Genomic DNA, 11133 nt, shown 5'->3' on the forward strand with positions numbered 1-11133 from the left:
CATACGATGCAACAAAGGATAAAAGAATTAATAAAGAATAAGGGATTTCATACGAAATATTAATCTTTGTGTGAGAAAGAATTTTCTTGTAAGTATTCCATTTCACTTTTTGTTTCCAATTTGGATATACACACTTTATAGTAATTATATTTGAATGTCATGTACGCATTTGTTTTGTTGATATTGAAAAGCATATGCCACACCCACTAGAAATTAGGACAGAGCTACAAAGTAGTAATTTGGACTAAGTTTGAACGCATTTTCTCACGTAATATTGTAAGAACAGTAAAATATTCAGAAACTGAATGTTGAGTCTAATAATTTGAACACGTCTGTATATTTTGGAAAAGTGTTTATATAAATATAATATCAGTTACATTGATGGTTTTCAATCGACATAAAGACCATAATGACGTAAGCAGCAATTTAATATATCAAACCATTTCGAAGATGTAAAAATAGTTAAGTTTGACAATCGCCTCGTGTGTTTGCGTTGGTGTGTTTGCGGAGACTTTTTAAAACATTTTTTAATTTACTTTGCTTCTATGATATTACAACAATCTTTCGCAAGTTCTCGGAATTATATAATTTTAAGCAATGTTACAAACTTTACCAGTATTTAACATATCTATATGACGGTTCAAGATAACAAATTGCTGTAAACTGCATTATGATCTTCATTTCTATTGAAAGCCATATATCCATTAACCATGTTTTTTTTTTCTTTTTTTAAATAAAGGTTATTGAAAAAAGTGAAATTTTGAATCCGTATTATATTTGCTTCTATTCATAAATGATCATAGTATTAGACACTAAATGATTTCGATGAGAATTACCGCCGCTGTCTCTCTCTCATTGTTACTGCTATAGAGGCGACCAAAATTTGGATGTTTGTGATATTGTATGTCCTTAGTTTGCAACATTGGATAATAAATATAGAATTGTAAGTTGTCATTTAACACGAACATTTGAAACGTGCAATTACCTGTCATGATGCCATTTGAAAAATAAAACCTTATATTGAGTTTGCACCATCGTTAACCTTGTAGTATCGCAAAGTATGTCAAACAACGACCCTTGCCGATATTTGTATGCTACAAAATTTCAGCGTTTTTTTGTCAATTAGTTTAAAAGCTACAAGAACGTATCGAGGTAAGTGTTTCACCCTGTTTATATATAGGAATAGTTTCTTACAAATTTTCACTGAGATACTTTACAAATTCAAAGGGATTGTAAGGCACTGAAGATATTCATATTGTCAACACATAAAATATGTGGATTTGAATGGCTTATACCTGGAATATAGAAGGTAATCAAAATAATAAAAACACTTTAAGAACATTCTATTTATCATAGTATTATTACTGTGCAGTAACCTGAAATCATGTATGTTATTGCTGTATTCTGCTACTATTACTATTTGCTTACAGAAGGGTGCTGATTCATCGTTGAATGGAGGCATGTTATAGTTGCCTACAAGCAGGTTTCCGTCAGGATTTCAAAATCAGGGGGTGTTCAAAAATTTAAGGGTGTGTGTGCATGACTTTTAGAAAACTTATATTATTATTTTTACCTTTCTCGTAAGATTTTAAAATTCTGCAATAACATCAAAGATGACACCTTCTCACTGCAATTCTAACGGTTCGATTCCCGGCAGGAGCTCATGTGGTTCGGATTCCACGTTAATCAGTAGGTCCACGCCCCATATAACCTCGCTGCTGAAAGGGACGCTAAACTAAAATCAACTCAACCTAACTTCAACAAAGTACAAAATGTTGAATTGACCTTTTTGTTTTTTATTTATTTATTTATTTATTTATTTTGATTGAATATCCATTACAATCTAGGTAAGTTATAGTATTAACGAATTAATTCACTTGACTGATGTTGAACTAAAATTCTTCGTAGTTTTCTTGATTAACGTATGCATGGTCAAATAAACGTCGGATGTTCTAAATTTATCACTTATATTGTTGTTAGATTTCTATTTGCTCTGTTTAAAATGATTTTTTTTTTTCACGACTGAAATCAGTCAGTGGTTAGGTTAGGTTAGATGAATTCGATCTGATATCTGAAGTGCTAAAACAACAACATGATATACTCGTACTAGAACATTTATTGCTAAGTGCAGATATTGCACATTTATCGCAATATTGTTGGTAAATTTAATTCGTTTAAATTTATAGCCAACTTAAATGTAATTTCGTACTTACTAATGTGACTCATATATCTACGAATGTATTAAAAGTCTTTATGACTACTGTATGCATATTTTGACAAACTCTCCTCTGAACCGTCATTAGGCTTCTTCACATTTTCACACATTGTAACACCACTTTATAACCTATACATGCTTTATGCGGTTTGGTTTAATAGTCAGGTTAAATGCTTCTTGAGATCCTAATGAAAAAAAGTATTGGAAATATATTTACAAGCATACTTGTGAACCGCGGCGCAGTCTCACAAGTATTGAAAATCACTGTTCCAAGTTCTTTAATGTTCTGTGAAACGCAAATTTATTTATTTTGATTCACTCATAACGCAACCGAACCGATGCCACTCGTGTAGGACTTCTCAACCATTCCTGGTATGCACAACTTATAAAATTTTCAAAATCAGCCTCAACACTTTTATTTTCAAACATCAGGTGAACAAAGTCCTTCCAAGGACATCTTCATCAAATTATTAACGTGTTCTGAAGTGCGCCGGTACCGTTCTGAAGTTAAAATTATATTCATTGTTGAAGATGATCTCTCCACTGAAGCGGTACCGATTGGGAAAAGCACACGTTTTGTTGCCAGACCTAACAAATTAGAAAATACAATGCATTTATATTCTTCACAGGAAAGTTTCAATTAAAAATACCTTGAAGAATGTTCTTTCAATTGTTTGAGAGTTCTATCTTCAAATAGAACTTCTTCGCACAAAACACAAAATAATTGTGAAAAATTCCCTATTCAGGCTCGGATCACGGCAGAAGTTTAGGGGGTGTTACTGGAAATTTAGGAGGTGACACCCCCATTGGGGGATCTGGCGAAATACCTGCCTACGAGACCTGATGAGGCATAACTTTTGCAATAAATATATATTAGATGAGCTATCACTTTCACATGTTTTCTAGTCGAGAAAGCCTCAAATCTTGTCTCGTAGGCAATTGCAATGTAAGTAAAGAATGTTTTCCAAAAAAAAAAAAGTACCATTCCTCATGGAATATATCATCCAATTCCGCCAGCAAGAATGGAGAAGAATATCTGCTTCTGATTCTGAGATTCAGAACTCTTCATAGATGTTCAATAAAGTTCTTTCCTGGGAATTGGACGGGCCAAGAGAAGTTACAGTACATCCGAAGGCTCGTGTAACCATACCTCACCAGTTCCACCACTATGAATTGGTGCATTGTCATCTTGGAATATTACGTTATTAATTGGTAATAACGTCTGTATTATACTTAAGATCGCCATGCATCTTCTAAGCGTAATGAGTACAGGACCCGCTAAACACCAGAAAATTCCGACCCCCATCATCACAAAGCCGAATACACATTTCACAGCAGAGAGAACAAAGTTCGGAGCGTAAGCTCTCTAAAACAATCGCCATACATAATACGGCCTAATATTGGAAATAAGACGAAAGAAGCCTCGTCAGATCACGTTACACATTTCCAACTATAGGTGGTCCACTTCGCATGTTCTGCGTACGATTTTCGTTGCGTAAATGCGTTGTTATGGTGATCAACGAATTAGAAATTGTAACACGACCTCGGATGTTCACGCTTCGAACGTCCGTCAAACTACTATTGTCATTATAGGCTATGTTAGGAGTACTGGTCAAGTTCCGTTATCACTTTTGCGGCATTCGTTCTACAGTCCTTGAAGACAATGTTCTCAATACATGGTGACCCATGCCATTGAAACCTCTCCAGTCCACCATTATTTTTCTGCAATGTTGTTTTGCCATGAACTCACTTTCGTGCATTGAATGACAGTTTAGTTTTTCCATGAATGAATATGTGGTTCTCAATGTACAGCAGACCATTTCTCATGTTCAGTACATTGTTCCTCTCGGTATATCTAATACACTGACCACTTTAGATGCACTTGCTCAAACTAGCTGTTCACGTGCAATTTGGCTACTAGAAACCCAGAGAGAATTTCCATTTTGTATCACCACCGTCAACGCACTTCAACATGCCTCCATTCTAGTGCGCGTGACATACTATACACGACAATAACCACCAGCCACACTCTCATCCATCCTTATTGTTATCATCTCACTGATCTTGCATGACGTAAACTACAGGCGTTTTCATTTCTTTTGGTAACCATCTGGATATTTCATACCTTTCAAAGAAATTCAATATCCAGAAGAAAACGAAACTAATATGATAAACAATGGTCCAATCATATTTGGCCAAAAAAAATATTCCGATATCTTAATTAGTGTCCACACAGGATCAGATTTAAAAAGTGACACACCCGTGTGTGCCACTTTGGCCACCTTGGTCCAAAAGGGTTAATAACAGAGATGAACCACGTGCATACTTTGGAAACCTATTATTCGACAGAAAATAATTTATTGTATTATATTTATAAAGACAGATGGCATTCCGTTGCAAAAATATTTAGATTAATTTTTTGTAGTTTCATCAAATTTAATGATTTAATTTGAAAGGTAATCAAAGTGCACTTAATTTAGTTAAGAGCGAACCGTTATTGTCCTCCAATAATATTAAAACGATCTTTAAATTTAATCAAATACACCAATATTTACTGTGGAAAAGAAAAAAAGAGTGTTGTGGAAAAGTGTGCATCAAACAACTATTCTGCATAGACTTAAGAATTTTGAATTTTATTGTCCTTTGACTAGAGATTGGGGCTGTGTTTTGACACAAAACTTGGCTAGCGAATTTTAGCAGTCCTTCCTCTCATTTACCCTTATCGCAATGGTAACATTGGCACTAACTCATCGACTTTAGCACTAGTAGGGTTTGATATTTGCAAGTTACGTAAATTTCGAAACAAACTGTTTACTTCTCTAATTTATTGGCACAGTTCTATTAATAGTTAACTATATCAGGTTAGTCTCTTTAAACCTCGCGCCGTGGAGAGAAAGACAGTCTTACAGGAGGATAGTATTCGGATTTTAAGAATGTGGGGAAAAGAGAGCCAAGATGATTAGAAAGAAAGAAAGAGATTGAAAAAAAACTTCTACATTTATTTCATAACGAATTTAAGCAGTCATAAAACGAAAAAAAAAAAGATATCGGAACCCACCACCACGATATTTGCGAAAGTGTTGACAACATAATATTCTGGCGGAATGTCTCTCTTTAATTCTGGAGCCTCAGTGTTTGTCTCAATTCTGGCCTTACACAAGCTACCATATAGGTATTCTCCTCGTGAGACTGAGGAAAACCTTAATAAGGAAGACCAGCCGGAGCCGGGTTCATGCCCACTCTCGATCTACCTATTTTAATGCCTTTTTTGTGTTAGACAGTGGCTGGTAAGGGCACTCAGACAGTGAGGACAAATCTTTATTGCTTAAAAATGTTTACATGTTAAAATTCGCTTTATTCTGTACTTTGAACACGTAATTCAATGTGTATTCTATTCTTCTTACAGCAGCATGCTTTATTTCCTAGTACTATAAGTCTATGGTTGTTAGTCATTATAATTGTTGCATCATAAAACTCCTTCTAAAAGCTCGTACAATTATTACGAAATTCTACATTTGGCAGTTTGCAACATGTCAAACCTTCACCAACATGCAATATGTGGAAAGAATATTTCCATCTACACTCGCATCGAAATTCCCAGCCACTGTTTACAATCAGTACAATACATTTCTGTCGCCTTGTCTTGGAAACAACGCTGTCCAGCGAACCTAACAGTCTATGCTCTCTCTGTTTATTGTTTACAACACAAACTGCAACTTCCCAATATTGCCAGGTGTACAAGGCTTTAGCACACTTTCGAACAAGAACGCTTATACAAAATTGAGTGGATATTAGATGGAAGATTTTTAATACATAGTAACTAAATCGATTTGTCATAACGTTAATATCTCAGTCATTTCAAAAGTAGCAATTATGGGCCTCAAATGTAGTAATAATAATTGGTCCATGACGGTGCAGAAGTAGGTACATTCAGTTTAAAGATTCAGGTGCCTGGCAATCATGAATTAACCATGTAGGTTTGAGAAACAAGGTTTTGACGCTCGCACTAAAATTGTTATTTCAATACAATTTTCCATCCTAGAGTGAACGGACATGGTTTTAGTATAAATATCTAACTAACAGTGTTCGTAGTTTGAAGGAAATTTCGTAGGCAACTTTAGCAAAAAGGGAATTTTCGATAGAACATGAAAATCCAGGGAAATTCTCGAGCTGACTGATTGACCAATATAAATGCTTAAATTTTTCTTTGTACTTCAGAAATAAACCAATACAAGAACAACAGTTTGTGTATGTGTGTGTTCGAATTAGCATAATTCGCACCATTGTTGGCTGGTGTATTTGATTTTTTGTAAAAATTAGAGCAAGCAAACTTAGTGTTTACAGCGCCATTTCTTATCTCCCCATATAATTTTTCACACCATCTTAAAAGATGTAAGTTAATATAATATAACCGTGCTTATTGCTAATTGTCGTTAGAGATTCTTTTTAAACAAGTAACAAATACTTGCTCAACTTGTTATTCTAAAAGTGAACTGTTAATAGTCTGAATATTTTATGAATCATTATTTTAGTACCCACAACTAAAATGTTGGACATGTAAAATTTCTAGTGTTAATTTACAATAAACTAGCGATTTTCGTTTCATATTGTGGATCTAAGGTAGAATTACAAACCAGAGACGGGCCTTTTTCATAACCTTCACTCACCGTCACCCACAATCAACTCTCTTACATTCACTCGCCCTCACACTCAAATATTATTCATGCTCTCACCTACACCCATACTCGCTCAGAATCGACTCCGCTATACTCACAGTTACTCATCCTCACACTTAAATATTATTGACGCTCAGACCCTCACTTGCAGTAACCTTATGTACAGGTGTTAGACATATACGAGGGCTATCCAGAAAGTAGATTACGTTTTGGAATAAAAAATCAACAAAGTATAGGAAACAAATTTTATTATATACAGATGAAAGCCACACACAAATACTACTTTACGACATAGTCACCATTCAAATTAAGGCATTTATCGTAGCGATGTACGAGCTTGGAAATTCCTTCGTCGAAAAATTCGGCCGCCTGCGACTTCAACCACTTCGTTACCTCTTCTTGCAGCTGTTCGTCGTCATCAAAACGCTGCATAGCCAGCCACTCCTTCATTGCTGGGAATAGGTGGAAGTCGCTCGGTGCCAGGTCGGGACTGTACGGCGGATGAGGAAACAACTCCCACTGAAAAGATTCAAGAACTTCACGCGTGACATTTGCCGTGTGGGGCCGGGCGTTGTCGTGAATCAACAAGATCTTAGAGCTCAACATTCCTCTGCGCTTGTTTTGAATTGCTCTTCTGAGGTTTTGCAGAGTTTGGCAATACCTTTGAGCGTTTATTGTAGTGCCTCTTTCCAGGAAGTCCACCAAAATCACACCTTTTCTGTCCCAAAAAACAGTCGCCATCATCTTCCTTGCCGACATTGTTTGCATGCATTTCTTGGGTTTTTGGGGAGAACCTGTGTGCCCCCACTGCATTGATTGCAATTTCGTTTCACAGTTCACGTGTTTCACCCATGTTTCGTCACCAGTAACGATGCGATCGAGTAAAGAGTCACCATCCTTATTGTAGGCGTCCAAAAAGTGCAACGCTGCAGCCATTCGCTGATTTTTGTGGTCCTCTGTCAAGATTTTTGGAATCCATCTTGCACAAAACTTGTGGTAACCAAGCTTTTCGCTGATGATTTCGTGCAACAAACTTCGCGAAATTTGTGGAAAACTCAAAGAAAGTTCCGTTATTGTGAACTTTCGATTTTCACGGACTTTAACATCGACTTTTTCGACAAGTTCGGCAGTCACTTTGCTGGGTCTCCCACTTCGATCTTCGTCGTGAACATTGGTTCGGCCATTTTTAAATCTTATGACCCACTGTCGCACTCCACCTTCAGTGATAATGTTGTCCCCATACACTTCACACAGCTGCCGATAGATTTCTATCGGTTTACAGTTTTTTGCTGTCAGAAACCTTATTACTGCACGCACCTCGCAGCTCGCGGGATTTTCAATTAACACAGACATTTCAAACCGTCACAGTATCTTAACGGAGCATAGCACGAACCTCTCACTAGCACGGCTAGATGCCGACTGAGCTGCGCAACGCTCTGACCCCAAGATGGCCGCGCTAGCCCCGCCCCTAGCGGACACAGACGAAAACGTAATCTACTTTCTGGATAGCCCTCGTATATATAAACACTTCATACAGGACACCTAAGTTTGGCCCTCCACTGCACAACACGTGTTGCGATTGCCGATCTTTTTTTTTTTTTTTTTTTAATGTGTCATGTGGACCTTCCTCTTCCGTCAGCAGTAACCAGTTCACCTGTGAGTGTCGTGGTGTGAAAGTGGTGTGGTAAAATGGGCGACCTGACAGACTTCCAAAGAGGCATAATCTTTGGTGCCCGTCTGGTTGAAGCTTCAGTGGCAACAGTGGCGAACATTGTGGGGATATCGAAAGGCACTGCGTCCAATGTCACGAGGGCATACACAATTCATTGACAAACGACGTCTGCAAAGCACAGCAGTAGTCGAAAGACAATCCTGTCAGATAGGGACCGGAGGGCATTAAAACGGAATGTAGCAGCTAAAAAGAAGACCACTGCAATGAAAATTACGTCTGAAATCAATTTCGCCCTACAGAACCCGGTTTCATCGAAAACAGTACGATGGGAACTTCATAAAATGAAAATTCATGACAGAGCCGCTATCGTCAAACCCCTGGTCACAGTAGTAAATGAGAAGAGGCGTATCCAGTGGTGCAACGACCAGAAGGCGTGGACTCATGAGCAGTGGAAGCACGTAATGTGGTCCGATGAATCGACCTTCACCTTGTTTCCAACAACCGGTCGTGTTTACGTATGGAGAACACCGTCGCAGGCCTATAATACAGACTGTCTGCTCCTAACTGTAAAGCATGAGGGTGGTTCTGTTACAGTATGGGCAGTGATATCGTGGTTTTCTGCAGGTTCCATCATAGCCCTGCATGGAATGATGAATGCTTGGTGCCCACCCCCCCTTATGTCCATGACGCCCCCCCCCAATCGTCTACCCGTAGGTGTTCTTCCATGAAAAAAATTTTCTTTTCGATTAATTTTTACATTCCGTCAAACATATTTATACAGATTTTTAACCCCCCCCCAAATATTTCAATGACGCACTTTGCGTCATAGCCCCCCCTTGTGGGCACCCCTGTGCTAAGGTGTATGAGGCTATTTGGGGAGACCAGGTTTTACCCATGGCCCAAATATTGTTCCCTGATGGTGATGGCATCTACCAAGATGGTTTGACACTCTGTCATGCTTTAAAAACGGTGAAATCATGGTTTGAGGAGCATGATCAGGAGCTATCACACCTCCCCTAGGTCCCACAATCACCAGATATGAATATCATTGAGCCATTGTGGTCTGAGTTAGAAAGGCGTGTTCGGTCTCATTACCCTCCACCAGCATTCCTTAAGGAACTGGAGCATGTTTTGGAGGAACAATGGTACAAAATTCCACACATCACGATTCAGGAGCTGTATACGTCCATTCCACGTCGGATCCAAGCTGTTTTGAACGCAAAAGGAGGCCCCACACAATACTAGGTATGGTTTTCACACTTTTGCAAACGTTTTAAATGTTTTGTCCTACCCCTGTATATATCAAAATTATGGTGATGGGAGTTGCTCTCATGAGGGCAAACTATAAGTGTCGAACCCTTGTTCCAAACTATAGATTTCGAATTCTTGTTTCAAACTATAGGTGTCGAACCCTTCTTTTAAACTATAGGTGTCGAACCCTTGTTTCAAACTATAGGTGTAGAATCCTTGTTTCAAACTATAGTCAAATCCTTGTTCCAAATTATACGAGTTGAATATTTGTTCCAAACTATAGGTGTCGAATATTTGTTTCAAACTATAGGTGTCGATTCCTTGTTTCGAACTATAGGTGTCGATTATTCTAACAATTAATATTTTAATATTGTAAGAAGCAATAGAAATATTAGTTCTGGTTTCAGTTGACTGATCAGAGTTAAGCGGAGTTTTCTCTTTCTACGCTGGACTTTTTTTTAATCTCTCTACTGTTTTTACTCCATGAAAATCCAATAGTGGGGACAGAAGCTATTTGGGTATAGTAAGGGGAAAAAATATTTTTCAGAAAACTAACGCAGCAGATGATTCAACTTATTATGTCAAAATATTTGTAATTTATCATACTACAGCATATTATAGAACTAAAGTCCTACTACAAAACCGGTAGTCAATGAAAATGGAAGAAAATGAACTTTGCAGAAAACATGGTTCTATTTGAATCACGGAAGGAAATATCTGAATCGCTGCTGTACTTTTGTTATATTTATTTTATTAAAAATTAAAGCTAAATCAGACTGCTTATTTTAGAAAAGAGTAATCTATCTTATTCAAATTAGTTTTTAGTCATTATTAAGTTAAAAATCAAAATCACCATACTACGACAGTTATGAACTAGGAGAATTTGAATGTTGTTAAAGAAATTTTCACTTCACAAATACTCATAGTTACTACAAACAAATTGCTTACTCTCGAAGTTTCTACACATATGTTATGAAACAATAAAATTATTTAAACACAAAATGTCAATCTCATGCTACTTATATATATATATATATATATATATATATATATATATATATATATATATATAAACTCAATAATACAGACGGGTACTACATAGGTTTAATACATAAAGTTATAACAATGAATATAGTAGTATTTATAAGTTAAGAAAATTAAGATTTATTTTCCTGGACCTTGATGAGTTGCTCATAGTGAGCATCAAGAAGCCAAATTTTTAATGGATCATGTTTTTGGTCAACATCAAAAGTATATTTGTGGCCATTTCACGAGAATTCTTCTACTTTGTCTGAAATGGCATGTCGGTGTTCAATCGC

Source organism: Thermobia domestica, chromosome 10 (assembly GCF_964235325.1).
Source record: "Thermobia domestica chromosome 10, izTheDome1.hap1.1, whole genome shotgun sequence".
Taxonomy (NCBI): Eukaryota; Metazoa; Arthropoda; class Insecta; order Zygentoma; family Lepismatidae; genus Thermobia; species Thermobia domestica.